The sequence below is a fragment of the Mus pahari genome, chromosome 22 (genome assembly GCF_900095145.1).
Source record: "Mus pahari chromosome 22, PAHARI_EIJ_v1.1, whole genome shotgun sequence".
Lineage (NCBI taxonomy): Eukaryota > Metazoa > Chordata > Mammalia > Rodentia > Muridae > Mus > Mus pahari.
Genome location: NC_034611.1, coordinates 45690356 through 45707451, shown reverse-complemented (window position 1 = coordinate 45707451; position 17096 = coordinate 45690356). Strand labels below are relative to the sequence as shown.

Sequence of the window (17096 nt, the reverse complement as noted above, 5' to 3'; positions counted from 1 at the left end):
ATATATTCTGTGCTGTTGACACCGAACTCTCATTTTCTGTGTAAATAAAAACATATTACTCGTATATTTGAACATTTCATAATGTCCCAAAATTCTTGTCTGCATGCACATAGACACATTTACATTTATCATTGATTGACCTTGACTGCATGGTTGGTGGATGCCATGCAGGAAGAGCTGCCATGACCAAGTCAACTTCCTGGAAATGGCTCTCCATCTTGCTCAGCTGAGATGGGTGAGCTCTCCTGCAGCACAACCCCAGAGACTTTGTCCCAGGATTGCTTCCTGCTAGTGATGTGCTTTCTCATGATTGTCACTGCCGTACTCCTCATTAATTTGACTTGTCATAAGCAGGCATCAAGAGACCCTCACTATCTATCACTTGGTGCGATGACGTCCTGAATGATAGGCTGTTCTGGTGGGCAAGCTTTTTGCAGATCAATATGAAAGAGGACAGTTCTTGAGATAATGCTCTCTAGAGGAATTACTAATTTTATGGAATTTCTGACTTGATTTAAGTAACTTTTTTTTTTTTTTTTAAAAAGGTTAGATTGATTTAAATAATTTTGGGAAGTTAGGGTAGTTGATAGAAAATATAAAGTTGGGGAGTTAGGACAGTTGATAGAAAGTTTTAAGTTAGAATTAAGAATAACGCGTGCCCTTTCCTGATAGAATGGCAAAAGCTGATTGAGTTAAAGAGTACTGTGAGCATTCATGCATTATAAGGACATAATTGTAGAGGGAAGAAGAATAGGTTTGGGACAAGCCAATGATCAAAAGAAGCATACCCTCTAGATTGGGCCTGAGTTCTTTGATCTTGTGATCTAGGGTAACAGGGTTTTGTGTGTGTGTGTGTGTGTGTACCAGGAAATAAGGTTATAATAAAGAGAAAACAATTCCATTATGAGTATAAGAACAGAAAACAGATGATTAGCCAGCTTAACCAATCAGAACTTCAAAAATACAGCATAAGAAAGATGATTTGCTCCTTAGTAAGCATAGGCTGTCATCAACCAAGAACAGGGAAACACTTGCTACTGCAGACATGGCTTGTAAAAAGTCTGTTAATCAGTGACTAAAAGTTACTGTTCTGAGATTACTATGAGTTGGAAAGAAAGATAGATGAGAATTGTTTAGTTAGATAGACGTTTCATATAAGAAATGCATAATCAATATTCTGTTGGAATTTTCTTTTGTGTCATGATTTTGATCTGTTTTTGAAGAATGTTTTTAAGGTGATTATTTCTGGGACATGTGTAACTTGTGGCTGTGAGGTAATTTTCTTCCTAATTTAAAACAAGCAAGCAAGCAAGCAAGCAAGCAAACAAACAAACCTTTGTTTCAAGGGGTTTAAAAGGGGGTTAAGAGAAGAAATAAATCTCTGATGCTTGTCCTTGCTTCAACCATTCTGAGTGTGAGTGTCTGATTTCCCCCCTTTCCACCTCAAACGGCTATAGCCCCTGTAGGCATCTGGATCCACTTGAGTCATCTGCTCTCAACACTGAGCCCTCAGGGTCTGCCTGCCTCAGTTTACCCTCTGGTGCCAAAGTTGGTCTCTGACACATGGTCTTTATAATTTATCTTGTGTTCAGGCTTTAATGTTCTGTTCTTGATGGTATCCATTTCACTGGTAAGCCTTTCCAATGAACTTTATATTTGACCTTGTGTGTTTCATTTCCAGAATCTGTTGGATTTTTTTTCAATATTTCTATTTTTTGTGAAATTCTATTTTTATATCCTAAATTGCCTTACTTTTCCATTCAGGTCTTTGTATTTCTCTCCTTCTTGAGTTCTATGATTATATTAAAAACTGTTCTTTTGAATTCTTTGGGATTTCAAGTATATCATATAATGGCCATTAGTACACTATTGGTAACTTTTAGAGGATATATGTTGTCTTTGTGTGTGTGTGTGTGTGTGTGTGTGTGTTTGGTGGTTTTTGTTTTGTTTATTGTTTTTGTTTTTACATTGTTTTGTTTCTGTGTGGGAATTTATATATCTGGAGTTTGTTGATTGAGATTATTTTTATTATTTCATTTTGTTTAAAGAAAGTCAGAAACTGCTTTATTGTCATTATCAACATAATGACCAGCCATAATTTAAAAGGGATGCAGATGCTGATACAACACCCTCTACCAAAGCAAATTAGCTTCTCAAGTGGCTCCAATGACATGATGCTGAATAGGTTAGGATGCTGCTGCTGCTCAAGGCTCAAACATCTCACTCATGTTCTTGACAATCCTCATCTTTCTTGATGGAGGCTTTCAGCTAAGGGATGGCATCGGCCATCATTTTCTCCTCAAAAGGAGATGTTGCCAGTGCCCAGGTTCTTCTTTAGGCCCCCTTTCCCCAACAGCAGTGGTGTAGAGAAATAAGTGTACTCAGTCTCTTTGGGAGAAGACAAAGCAGGCCCCAGTATAAGCCATGGATAGAGTGGCAGAACCTGCTCTAACCTTGGCCTTCACGATTTCTGTGCCAGCCTCCTGGATCCTCCTGGAGAGTGTGGCCAACTGGTATTAGGATAAATCAACCATCGGGGTACTCTGAGAGATCAGGGGCATGATCATCTTCTTGGTATGACCACCAATGACAGGCACATTGACTTGAGCTGAATTGACCCTTTAGCTCTGCCACAAAAGTGTTCGTTCTGACGATGTCAAGGGTTGTCACACCCAAGATCTTGTTGGGGTTGTACATGTCACGCTTCTTGAAAACTTCTGCTGTGACAGGGCTGATAGAGTTAACTAGGTTGGCAATGATGCAAACATCGGCTTCTAGGAACTGCTGGGTCATCTTGTGTCATCCCTAGCTTCCTGGGCACTCCAGGCTGAGATGTCCACCACATCACAACCTTTTAGGCAATCTGGAAGCTGCTCTGGTCCAAGGTAGCCTTTCACATTTGCTCTGGTCTCCATGTGACTCAGATCTGCTGCCACACCAGGTGTGTGAGAGATACTGTAGTGGGTCAGGTGGCTCACTAAGGCCCCTGATGCCCCCAGAAACTCCCAGGACAGCTACTTTAGCATTGTTCTGGGCCGAAGTGCTGAAGATGCGGTGGAGAGCAGCATCGGCCAGGCGAGAGTGGACAGCATGGCTGGGGCAGGCGGGGCATGGACCTACAGGCACAGGAGAAGACTCATTACTTCATTTTTAATTCAGTTTTCTTCCTTCAGTAGAGGCTTTTGCAATATTTAAAATAGGAATAAATTGTAATATCATGGAGGCATTGTTTTCTTCTGTGGTACTGATATTCAGTGCCATGAACTCTATCCTTAGTCTTTTCATTTACCCTTTTCAGCAGTAACAGTTACTCTATAGGGTTCAGCATATCCTTGACTGGCATGGCTCTCTCCTCTTGGGTAACTGACCTTCAGTCAGGTATGGCCGTGTCCTTCAGCTTCAGACTTATTTTGTGGGTCTCTGTGTTCTTGGGTACCCTACCATTAGTCAGCTTTCACCTGTTTTTTCCACATCCTCTGCTGCTATTTATTTTCATGTGTGTGTGTGTGTGTGTGTGTGTGTGTGTGTGTGTATGGACATATATGTGTATATGGGCATGTATATATATGCATGTGTATGTTTGTGTGTATATGCATATATGCACATATATGTGTATTTGTATATGTATATGTATGTGCATGTGTGTGTATGTATGTTTGCATGTATATGTGTGTGAAATGTGAGGATTGAAGTTGGGTCTTTATACATCAAAAATACTTCACTGATTGACGTTAACTTCTGAAACTTTGTCATGTTTTAAGAAGCTAAGTTTTAATGCAAAAGAACCTCACTGTGTTTTAATCAAGCAATTTATGAGATATTTAATGGTCTTTACTTGAAATTCAACTTCCTTAGGGACATCACGAACTATCTATTGATAGTTAATTTTTTTCCTCTAAAATACAGTTGACAAATGTTGCATCAGGAAAAACCACACAGGATTCTCTCATGAAGTTGCCATTCATTATCTAGGTTAATTTTCTTTCCTCCTTTAATGGGGAGTTAAAAATTTTAATGTGCTTATTATCTATAAAATAGAAATAACTGTAATAACTATGTTACAAATGTTTCATGTAATTTAAATTGGAGAAAATGTTAAATGTTTGTACAAAGACTTGAAAATATTAAAGTGTATGTATTTATATCTGTTTATAAATTATTAATAAAAATTAAAAATTTGAAATAGGTCTCATTATAATGACACCCTGGTTAATACAGGATTTTGTTTTTGTTTTTATTTTTTGTTTTTTGTTTTTTGTTTTTTTTTTTGAGACAGGGTTTCTCTGTATAGCCCTGGCTGTCCTGGAACTCACTCTGTAGACCAGGCTGGCCTCGAACTCAGAAATCTGCCTGCCTCTGCCTCCCAAGTGCTGGGATTAAAGGCGTGCGCCACCACTGCCCGGCTTAATACAGAATTTTTAATAAGCATGATGTTATATATTAAATTATTTTATAGTTTTAATATACTATGTCACTAGTAAACTGGACCAAAACTGGGTGAAGACATTAATCTAGAATTTCAGCAGTTTTTCCACCTATATTCATATTTTACCCAAACTGACCATTCCTTTGAATATTTCTGATAAACCCAAAAATGACATAAATATCCTCATAACTACAAATGAATAATCATTTCTTTACCAAATGGTGTGTGGACTGGTGTGACTGGATTCTGCAGTGAGCTTTTGGTCTTTCCTACAGAACTCAGCATGGTCTAAATATCCTCCTCCTCACGTTTATTTTTCACTAGTATATTTGGCAAACACAATGAAGTTCCCGAACCACTATAAAGAATGATTGTCTTAATTTTCTTCTTGATGATTCCACCTATTCCTTAGTGCTTTTCTCAGCTGATCATCTTAGAAAAGTTTCCCCTAGTAAATGAAATATGTGCTCAAATGAAATGTTTCAGTGGAGCCAGCTCCAATGAAGCAAAACTGAAGTCTGTCATGGTAGCCAGCATCATGTGAAGGGGATTTCAATTTTAAAAACAAAAATTAAATGAGTTCAGAAACTAAAAAGCTTGTTGACATTTTGTTGCTTTAAATTGACAACCTGCCTGTTTCTCAGACTATTGAGATGGCGATGAAGAATGAAATGCATATTAATTTATTAAGTTCTGCTATGTGCCGCTATCAAACAAGTATTTAAAAACTGTACAGCTTGCTTAAATAATTAAGGAAAGATTGTAGTGTGCATAAATAAGAGAAATTGTATGCAAACAAGAATATTAGCCTTCAAATTTATCTCCTGCCAGCTGGCCTCCAACCTTTGTCTAGAGGCTCCTATTTTAGACTTTTTTGTGAATAGAGAAAGAAAAATAAGACATAGTATCCAAATAGCCCTGGCTGTCCTGGAACTCGTTATGTAGACTGGGCTGGCCTTAAATTCATGAGATCCTCCTGCCTCTGCATCATGACTGCTGGAATTAAGGACAAGTGACACCACACCTTTCAGAAAATAAAATAAAATATTTCAAAGTATTTGAGATAGATGCTTAGAATACTTGAGTATTGTGTATTAAATCTGAATCACAAGTAAATAATTTTCAATATAAAAGGTTTATGGATAGTTGTTCACATGTATGTGTGTGGGCGTGTAAATTGTACTTGTGAGGAAATTATATGGAGACAGAGTATATTCTTGTTATTTCTGTCTGGCATACAGAAATAGACAAGCTCTAGAAATAATCAAGTGGTGAAACAAGATCCAGGGTGTGTTCTAGTTGAACGGAGAGCATTCTGACAATCACTTCTTTTTTGATCACTTAATCAATAAATGATGGGCTGTCACGGACACTTCGTTATTGTCACAGATTTTGTGAGTTCAGACAGGACGTGCTGTGGGTAAGGTGTCTTCTGTCCTATGATGCTTGAAGTCGGCAAGCCTGGGTTGGCAACATCTGAAGACTCACTGGTGTAGCTGGTGGTTGGTCTGGGATGGCTGCAAATCTTTATATGATCTCTCCGTTTGCCTTGGCTTCCTCACAGCATGGTGGCAGAGGGCAGGGATGCACTATTCACACTAGCCCAGAGCCTCAGGAAAATGTATCCTGGAGAGGAAAACAAAGTTGTCGCCTCACATTTTATGATGAAACCTTGGAGGTTAAACAGAGTTACTGTCTTTGTGCTGGATTGATTGAAGCAGTTGTAGATGTGAAGGAAAAAAAAAAAAAAAAAAAAGTCCCATTCTTCCAAAGGTCCCTGGAGCGAACTCTAAACTTGGAATGGATGGATTGGAGGGACCCTCCTCCGACCTGTGCTGTTTATGTAAATCAGTAATGTGGCACTCACAGGGAAAAGATTGATTACTTAGCAACCCAGTGTGGTTCATTCCATATGCTTCCTTTTAGCGGGGAAGGGAAGAGGGGTGGGGAAGGCCTCCACCCCTTGGGAAGGGGACAGAACAGGAACCAAATGAAGAGGGTCTAAATACGCAGATCAGCCCCCAGATAATTCGATGTTGCTGCCCTCAGTGGAACACGTGAAACGTCTGGGCATGGGAGGACTCACCTTTTAGTCTCTTTGATTGTTCATTTTTCCTGATTGTTTGTTGAGGTTCCAAGGAAAGACTTCTCTTTTGGAGGACGCTTTCTCAGATAAGGGACTTGAGAGTGTCCCTGCCAGCCTGAGGGGAGAGGATAATTGGAGAGACTTTGACTCTGAGCCAGTCTCCAGCTCGGCACATAACAGAGCCCACATTCCGTCCTCTCATTTTCTGACACTAAAACAGCAAGAAGCCTTCCCATATTCAAGTGCAGAAGATGAAGACGGCGCCTTTCAGCGAGAGAAATTGTGGGGTGGCAAATGTTTGGGGAGAGGCAGCTTTAAAATACTTCCATTTCTGTATGGTTTTTAAAATGCAGAATTTTACTCTTGGTCCTCTAACAGATGAATATTCAGTAAGATTTCAAGCATATGCAGCTTTGAAAAAGACAACATTGCAATTATACTAGTAAAACACCAGCTTCCAAACAAGATGAGATTTAGTCAAGTTTGATGAGTATTTGCCATTTCTATTACTGAATAACTGAAAAAGACCCGTGGTTAAATCTCCTAAGAGTGAAATGATTCACTGAGAACTGTTGGAAGTTGAATCCACCTCTAGGAGTCTGCAGGATCTGGTGTGTGTGTGGCCTGAAGCACTGGTTTTTGTTTTTAGTTTTTTTTTTTTTTTTTTTTTCCAATCTGAAACCAAGGGGAGGGCAGCCCCTAAGATGCCTAGTTTACACAGCAATGTCCCACTCTTGTTACTAAACAGTCAAGGAAAGGCATCATTTCACTTCTATGGGTGAAAGAGAAGATACATTTTTTTTCTGTACCTTTTCTAGTTTGGAAAATACTAAAAGGATTAAGTTTCTGACTTCCCTGCAGCTGCTCCCTGAAAGAAAAGGGAGCAGGTGGTGTGGGACTCCTGCTTAACTCACCAGGTAATGAGCAGCTTGCAGCACACAGGCAAATACAATGGCTTGAACTTTTCATGGAAGCAGACCCTAGTTTTAGGTAGATAAAGCCAATGCTTTCTCTCTTAAAGCTCAGGCTCTCTTGGCTTCTAGGAGAAAACAGTAGATTTTCCCCCCTCTGAAACATGTGTTGAGATATTGTAATAAATCCCAGCGGCGGGTTGCTACCCTCGCCCCACCCCCAATGGTTTACATTCCCAAATGAATGAATGACACCCATAGCCTTTATATTTGAATATGCCTTAAACAGCACAATAGCTGGACCACTGCCTAACCTCCATTGCTGATATAATCTACCTCCCGCTGATAATCCCAGGTTACTACTCACTAAATTCTGCCTTCTATGCCCTGGACCCAGTTGTGCCGCCCTCTAGGCTGCACTCTCCAGGCTCCTGCACATGGTGGCTATGCCCCTCTGTCCTACACTATTCACGGCATCGCTCTTCTCCTCCACACCCTCCCCACATGGCTGATCTCCTTTTCTCCTCTCCCAGTCCCAAACCCCTGGAAATCCTAAAAATCCTGCCTCTGTCTGCCCTCTCCAGCTATTGGCTGTTGGCGTCTTTATTTACCAATTAGAACCAACTGGCGGCAAGTTCCCAGAAGCAAGTGCCCATGTTCCGGTTAGAATACAAGCAGCTACACTGAGGAAGAAAGAGGTGTAGGATTAAGTTTAGGATGATACTAACTAACGGGACTGCTCTGGAACATACTGCCTCTGAAACGTAGTTGTGTAGGTTAGGAAAATGAAAGGCATCCTATAGCACTGGTCTGGGGGTTCTCTCTTCTCTTAAAAAAAAGGCATCTTTCTTTCAGGATCATGGATCAACCAAAGCCCAGATGGGAACTCCATCTTCTTCACGATTAAATAAACCGCCTGTCCATCCTTGAGTCTCAAGATGGGAGGGACAGGGTGGATTATAAGGATGCATGCCAGACTTTGTATTCCTGACTGGTGTGTGGCCACAATGGAGTCAGTATCCTTGCTTTCTTTGTCGGTACCATTGGACCATATATTCATTGACACTACACCACGAAAGATATTTGAGCCAAAACAGAGATGTGTGGAGTAGGAGAAAGAAATTTCAATATTTAGATTTCTTCTTTATTCTCCCTGTCTACTTACCAGCTATGTTGCTCTGAGCAATGTACTGCTAAAGGAAAAAAAATTATCTGTGGCACTTGTTGAAGATGATGTAACAGACATTTCTGAAGGGGCTGTCTTGGCAATAGGCACAGGGAACACCTCAGCAGGGTCTTGCAAAAGAGGCGGGTGACCAGATTAGATTTACTCTCATAAGGTCAACCAATTGGTAGGGTAGTGGACCAAGAATTGAGAATTCTAAACTGGACCAGAAGGGTAAGTTCCTGCCTAAAGTATCGTGATAAAGCTGTTGTTGAAGGAGAGCCAGGCAGATAACAGGTTGGTGCAATCAAGTCTCAGAGATTCTTACTAGAACTGCCTTCAACAAGGTCACCAGCTATAACAAGATGGGTCTGGGGAATATTTGAATCAAAGAAGAGAGTCTTGGTTCCTAACTCCTAGCTTCCTCTTTGTGAAGTCACAGAAGTTTATAAGACAGGCTATACTAAAATGTATGGGAAGCAATACATATTGCTTGCTTATTTCATGCATGCAATGACTTATATTGACTTTAAAGAATTACAGAGTTGGATAACCATTACAAAAATGAAAATTAAATCAAATCCATTAAAAGTCAGATTTCACTGTAGTTCAAAAGAGCAAGTGTCTAATCTTAAATATGACCTGACAACTGTTCTTAATTTCTTTTCTTGAAAGGTTTTATGATACTTTATTACTTTTGTGTGTGTGTGTGTGTGTGTGTGTGTGTGTGTGTGTTTGTGTGCACAAGTGCAAGTGCAAGACTGCACATGCAGAGGACAGAATGACATTTTGGCAAACACCTTACCCTACTGGTTTTTGTTTCTTGAAGGTTTCAGTTAATCTTGTGGTCTGATATAATTTATCCATATAGATACTTTTATTTCAAGTATATTACAAATTCATATCAACAACAGTTTTTGAATATGACTCAGCAATGACATCTGAACTGTAAAATTTATATCTTAACTGTAAAAAAATCAATAGGAGTAAAGCAACGTTTTTTCATTTTCTTATTTAATTATGTTTTTAGCAGAAAGAAATTTGAAACACAATGTTTTAAGCATAATACTCTAAAAGCCAATTTCAAAAATTCTCTTACATTTATGTAGTTTGTTATGTTTTTCTTTTTATGTGTGTGTAGGAAAGAGGAGGTGTGTGTGTGTGTGTGTGTGTGTGTGTGTGTGTGTGTGTGTGTGTGTGTGTATGTGTGTGATTTTAGACATGGTGGTACACAGGATCACTTGTCTGTATATGTGTGGGAAGGCTAGCAGTCAACACTTATCCACTTAATATTTTTCTGTAACACTCCTCATCTCTTTCACTGGCCCTTAGGATCACTGCTTTGGCCTTGCTGCCCAGGAGTGCCCAGCACCAGCCTGTCTCACCTCACAGCATTGGGTTTATAGTTGCTTGCTGTCATGTCTGGATTTCACATGTGTGATCCTAACATAGCCCCCCGAGCCTTCTCTCCAGCTGTTTTCCTTTGAGAGATGTAGACCGTGACTTAAATTTTCATTGTTCTTCCTGAACTGTCACACTGTCATGAGTCTGATAAAGATTAAAACCCTCTGTCCTTGGACAAAGAAGCACTTTAATTGAGCCTCTTAAGAATAAAAATTCTATTAAGTACCTTTAAATTCATGTAATGATAAGTTCAACGATACATGCTATAATTCCCTCACTCAGATTTAGAGAAATAGAAAATCTGAAAAAGGATGAATTTTAATAGGATACAGGAAGAGTTTCTTTGTGTGGTGAGAAAAATGTTCTGTGAAGATTTAGATTTTAAGTGTATAGGGCTTTTGTTTCATTTTTCCCTCTTACATTTTTTTTTTTAAATGTGAATATATTTCCAAGCTTTAAAAAACACAGTTAAGTACTCAGACAAGATATCAACGGAACTCATAGCTAGAATAAAGACATGAAATTATTAGAAGCATGGCCTCCAAAACCAGGGTGCAAGGCAAGAAAGAGGAACAGGCCTGACTTACAAAACTGCCTTTAACACACAAGAAAGAAGCCAGAGGCTCTCTAGCTTTGTCATAAAGGGCAATGGCATCATGCCAGCCTTTTATGAGGGACAGAAGGGAACCAATTCATATGAGAGGGAGCTAGAAAAGCTGAAACATAGCCAGGTTAAGAAAACTAATAGGCCATTGTCTTCTTTGCACTGTTCTAACAAAATACTCAAGGCTGGGTATTCTTTTTAAAGTAAAAGGGATTATTTAGCCTATAATTCTAGAGGTTGGGGAACACGGTCCTGTTATCTACTACTAAGATGTGGTAAAGGCCTCAGGCATCCCAACAGTGTGAGCAGTGGGTGGAGTGGTCATATGATAGGGAGACAGCAGCAGGAGGCAGGGAAACACAGCCTTGCTCTTTCATGACAACTTGCTCTTGTGGGGATGCATCTACTCCTTGATCTAACTCACTCTGCAAGTCTAGCATTCATGCATTGGTAGGTTCCTTCTCTTAACCTTCTGCTGCTTGAATTCCACACTCTGGGGTCTAACCTTCTGGCACACGATCTTTTGACAGACGAATCACAGCAAGTGGTCCATGTATTTCAGTCTCCTGATGGTAAAAGGAGGTGGCACACCTCACCCACCAGAAAAATCTTTAATTTCAGGAGTTGACACAACAGTGATTAATTGTCCCACAAGAAGAGGTAGCCACAATTTACTACAGAGCAGTTAGAAATTGTGAGCTGAATAGAAGCACAGAAAAAACTTTATAATGCAACTGCAACTATTTGGGATGCTGAGAAGGAATGGTTTTCTGATACAATGTGACAACGTACCACAAACGCTGTGACTTTTAATACCATCCATTTATCATTTGTAGTGATATGTATGGTAAAGCCTTTATGTCTGGCTTTATGTGAAAGGTGATGGGAAGCCGTTGTGTCTGGCTTTGAATGAAATGTTTCAGTGAAGCCTTTGCTATGTTTGGGTCAATCAATAGAGGCTGAGAAATGGTTATGAGCCTGTTTGAATCTTGAAGAGGTGTTGTCTCTCTAGAATCTGTACATGGTGCTACGTGAGTGCTTTCAGCCGGCCCAAAGACAGCTGGCAAATCTGGAGTTCTTACTTTTGATTATGGCTAGCCACAGTCAAAAGTGACTAAGGTTTGTGTGGGTTGTCTTTTCTCACAGGTAGCACGGGCAAGATAACTTTGGTATCTGGAACCTTTCCCAGCTCCAATTAACCTTGTATAATGTTTGAATAAAGTAACTGGAGTGAGCTAGCTGGGTGTCAGTCTTTTCCAAGAAGGCTGAACCCCTCTGCTCCTTTGGAAAATGAAGCCTTAGCATCTTGGTGAGCTTCTCTCTCTACTGCAGCACCTACGACCAATCATCATCTCACCCTTGCTGCTGAGGAGTTCTAGCACAATTTATTAGGGTCTTTGGCCTGGGTCTCACCATATTTCCACCCAGATGCTACAAGTTTTGGGGGGCATTTCTGTGGCTGTAGAACTCATAGGATCATTTTTTTCCTCAAGGCCATTAAAATTGCTCAGATCATAGTATATAGACTTAATTCTGAATGTAAGTATTGCTATAAAATAAGACCTAAAACACAATACCATAGACATAAAGGTGGGACAACAAAGTAATATGCCACTGTAGCCGTGGAAAGCTTATATGTAATTACAGGAAGAATAAATACCAAAATCCAAGGTACTGTCATTTATGAAGGATGAAAGAATAGGGTAGAATGGAGTGGACACACCCACTGGGTTTCCATTCAAATTATGTATAAGCAATGATAAGCTTAAGGGCAGCTTATGCCAAGAGAACATTTTTGAATAAAAATATAAGAAAACCAAACAATCTTTTAAAATATAGCTGATATTTAAAGCTTAGCTTTATCACAACAATAATCAAGGTGATTTGAAATTTAAAATAAAAACAGCATCATCAGTCATTACGGGGACATTTTTAGGTTTAATGTCTTTGCACAGTACTTCTGTGTATTACATTTTCCTTTCGTGTACTGATCTTTGTAGATACCGTGATTAGCAGGGTAGGAATTCTTTTATGCAGAGTCACGATGAAGTAAATGGACAGGGTGAAGTGCAGACATCATCCCCTGCTTCATGCCCTTGGTTTTCCCTCCCTCCTCCTCTCCCACATCCTGCCCACTGCAGCAGTACCAACTCAGACATGTTGACTGAAGGTTTCTGATGAACCAGTTAACAGTCTTTCCAAGCAGTGAATTTCTTAGAATAAGATATCATGATGGGATGTTCACATAGAGCTGTTGCAGCAATTAATGTAATCACTGCCATGGGCACAGGACTTGCCTTGAATTTTCCGTGGCTCATCTTAGACTGTGGCCTCGTTTTCATGATTGCATGGAAATATGGGTTTCCCTGGAGAAATTCCTGTCTTTTCCAGGGCATTTCCACTTTTAACTTTTCTCAGGCTTTGTCCTTTACCACAACACGGTCCTGCTTTTCCCGTGGAAGCAGTACTGCAGAGTTAGGGGGGTTTGTACTTAAAGAAAAAGCTATAGCTACAGTGTAAAGACTCAAAAATTTATTTTCGTGTATTTACAATCATTTCTGTTTTGTTTGAGTTACTACACTTCGGTTACTTTTCCATGGCGGGCTTTATTTCAGTGTTTTTCTCTGAGGTCTGTGCATAGGTTTTACAAGTTTAAAACCTAGCAGCTTTAATAGCTTTTACACTATAGTTTTCAAATTTGATTGATGTGAAAAATTTTAGATACTTCCAACACACACACACACACGTTTACATTTCCTATATCAATTTATATTACCCATATGTCTATTAATTAGTAAGAATACTGAACACCAACTATTGCAATTAATTGTTGTCAAGCTAGAAGCAATCACTGGAGGTGACACACATGTGAGGTGGTTTCAACAGGGAAAGAAATGTGACAGCAGGGTAAGGGGTGGACTGTTCATACATGGGACAATCTTCAGATGTGGAAATGACAGAAGCAACCTGAATGTGGTTACATTTAGGCAGCAACAGAAGCATCCACCTGAGTCACCATATCCTGTCACCTCCCCCGCCACCCCAACTCTCCTTTTGGGTAAAGTGCTGATAAAAAAAATTGTCTGCTAATAGGCATAATTACCAAGTGTGAGGTTTGGAGCACTGGAAACAGGTTAAGTAGATGCAGTGTCAGAACTATCTGAGGGAAGTCAAACAGAAAGGCAAGTTGCCTGAGCTCCTCAATAAGAACAAAACCATAAGAAACCACGAAAGCAGAGGCCACTATGACTTGGCCAGACTCCACATGTATTTAGTGCTCAGTGCTTACTGTGATACAAAAGCAGAAAAGAAAGTCCCTGGAAGCTGAAACTGAAAGCTCAAGGTTCTCCTCAGAGACACACACTATTTATCTTATGTCCACGCCACTACATCTGCAGTGAAGACTGAAGATGCGTGTGGCTCACTTCTTATAACGTGAGTCAAATGAACACCAGGCATCCTGTGTCTTTGAACTGACACCAGACACCAGTGGCCATCCATCAGATGAGGAAACAGGCACAAAGACTTTCAAAGGTAGAACTAGGATCTAAGACCTCACCGTGCCCAAAGCATTCCCGAGCACAGAGGTACTGCTCGGCAGCAACATAAAGGAGTCGCTCAAGGTAGGGAGGTTGGGAGGACTTGGACATTGTATGCATCACCCTCTGCTGAGAGTGAGGTGCTGTGCGAAGAGTATTTGACCAGAGGTTTAACTACTGAACCTTACCCTGGGAAATGAGGAAGGGAGTAAAGGAGCTGAATAATTAGGATCAGGTACCAACAAATGTTTATATTCTCAGTGTAAGTTAACTATCTGGTTTTAGTGTTTCGAGAAGATTCAAATTAATTTGTCTTGAATTCATTTTAGCTAAGAAAACCTTGATGTTATGATGACCAAAACAAATGTCTTTATGAATATATTTCGCAGTAAGTTTCTGACTTGGCCCTCACAAGGACCCCAGGTTTTAAATAGTCTCTCTGTGTGTGCTTCTCTCTCTCTCTCTCTCTCTCTCTCTCTCTCTCTCTCTCTCTCTCTCTTTATATATTTATATATGGGTATCTACATATTTGTCTATGTATGTATGTATGTATGTATGTATGCATATGTATGTATTTCTCTGTGTCTACGTGTGACTGAGTTTTTATATGACAGAAGGAACATCTCTGTCAGTCAGTCTGTCTGTCTGTCTGTGAACCTGAAGTGGCTGACAAGATTTCCAACTTCAGCATCTCTCAGTTGACCTATATATTCGAGTAAGTTGTTTGACCTTATGTAGCACTGGGATTTTTAAAATTTTTATCGCATCCTGGATTCCTTTTTGTGCCTTGAAATTGGAACTCTTTCTTTAGAGGACTCAGAAGCATACCGAGGATTATTGTGTCCCTATTTTTAGAATGTAAGGATCTTTACTTATAAACCAAAAAGTGGATTATACTGATAATTTGAAGATATTTAATCAGTAATTAGTATAGGTTAGTCAGAAATAAGAATACATATAAACCCTATCACTTTTAAAAGAATTTATATTTGAATATTTGATAAAGGGACACAAAGTCAATTTTCTTTTGTTCTGCAAAAGTTGGAAGTTATACAATATTACTGTTGTAGTAATTGGCAAATGTATGTAAAGCTTGAATTCATTTTTGACATCTAATTTAAGCACGTCTTATTTTTCATTGTAATTACATTGTTTAATTGAAATATATTTTCAAAATGGGACGTTATATGTGAAAACATTTTCCTTTTCTACTCTGAAATTGAGGACATCTAATCTAATTTCTCTTTACATTACTTTCCTTTTGGTATCATGCTCATGGGGGAAGCAAAGCACAAGATTTTACTTCAGCCTCTGCACTACGTGTAGTTGATCATAGCCCTTCCTTATTTGTAGGTCTAAATTGAAATCACTCGAGTTTATTTGAGCAGTATTTATAATACAGCATCTTTAGATAAACAAATGTCACAATCATCTTCTCAAAGAGGACGCAAATTGGTTTGCTAAATAGAGACAAACCAGCGTGCCAGGGACTGTACCTTCATTTTGGGCTTTGCTGCTGATGGACTGTATGTCCCCAGAGCATATGATCATGTTGGAAGTGATGGAACACATTTCCCCCATTAATTCTCCTTTATGTTACTACCCACATCAGATGCACTCTCTGCTAGTTTGCTGTGAGCTGTATGTGCTGAATTTAAATAGCTAAGGGCCCGTTCCTCTTCCAGAAGACATTAAGAATCTCACTGCTGGTAATTGAAACTGCACAGTGAAGGTCAGCTCTTCTTCTCCTTACTCTTTTGTGTTTAAATAGCTGGTTATTCTTAATTTTGAAGTTATATCAGCTTTAGTGTGTGTGTGTGTGTGTGTGTGTGTGTGTGTGTGTGTGTGTGTGTGTGTATAGCATGCTCAGGTATTGTACTGAGCAGACAGAGGCTGGAGGACAACATGTAGGAGTTGACTCTCTCTTTGAACATGTGGGTCCAAGGGACCGAATTTGTGTGTGCAGGTTCTGAAGCAAGCATCTGTACCCACTGAGCCATCTTGTCAGGCCTAATATTTTGTAATCGTTGATGGACAGACTAAAGTACTGCGTATGCTGCCATACCCTGAGACCACAGAAATCAAGATAAAAGGTGGAATCACAGGCTCAGTGTTGAGGTGCAAGGGCGGAATTTCCAGAATTTAAAGTTTTCAAGCAAAGGAGATGCTTAGGGAAAGGCATGGCTACACTTAAATTTTAATCATTAATTAAACAGATACTTATTGAGCGTCTACCTTGAACTAGGCACTGGAGTACAGCAATGAAGCAAAGAGAAAGGCAGTCTTCATCCTCCAGGAGCTAGCAATGAATTAAACATCACATGAAATAGATACTTAGGGGACTTAAGGAGCAATACAAATGTTATAGCACTAGAGACAGAATAGGATCTGAAAGCAGGGTATGATGTGAATGAGGACTGACAAAGAGTAGGCAGATGCTTAGCAAACGCCCATTTGAGAGGATGGTTCATGGGTGAAACCTGAAGCAAATGACAAAGACATTCGTGGGAGACAAGTACCCAGAGAACAACAACAACAAAAAAGTATGGAGATCTTATAGCAATATTGAGCCTTTAAGAACTTTTGAAAAAGTGCACCAGAAATTAGAATAATAGGAGACAGGGGCATCAGAGTAGAGGGTGTTGATTTAAGTCTCATGGTGTATGTTAACAACATGTGTAGTGATAGAGATAAAATCATTGGGAGCTTGTGGAAAGGGGAATAGGGTTGGTTGTGTGGCTTCCTTCTCTCTGCTCTGTGCTTGGAAGGGTGAGCAGTATGAATGTGTACATTGCTGACTTTTAATAATAGATTGGTCTGAGACCCTCGCTGAGGAATCTGGGAGGGGGAATATAACTTAAATCTCCCTGTCTTGTTTTTTTATTGCTCTTTCAGGTCTCCACCAGAAGCCACCAACTGCCAAAAGCTCTTTTGCTATTGGATGGGGCCTCATTAGCTTCC

General features: G+C 39.7%; 1 pseudogene; it reads right to left on the bottom strand.

Annotated features, from left to right (window-relative positions):
- Positions 1-2220: 2220 nt before the first annotated feature.
- On the bottom strand, positions 2221-15686 carry LOC110338728 (annotated as a pseudogene).
- Positions 15687-17096: the final 1410 nt, after the last annotated feature.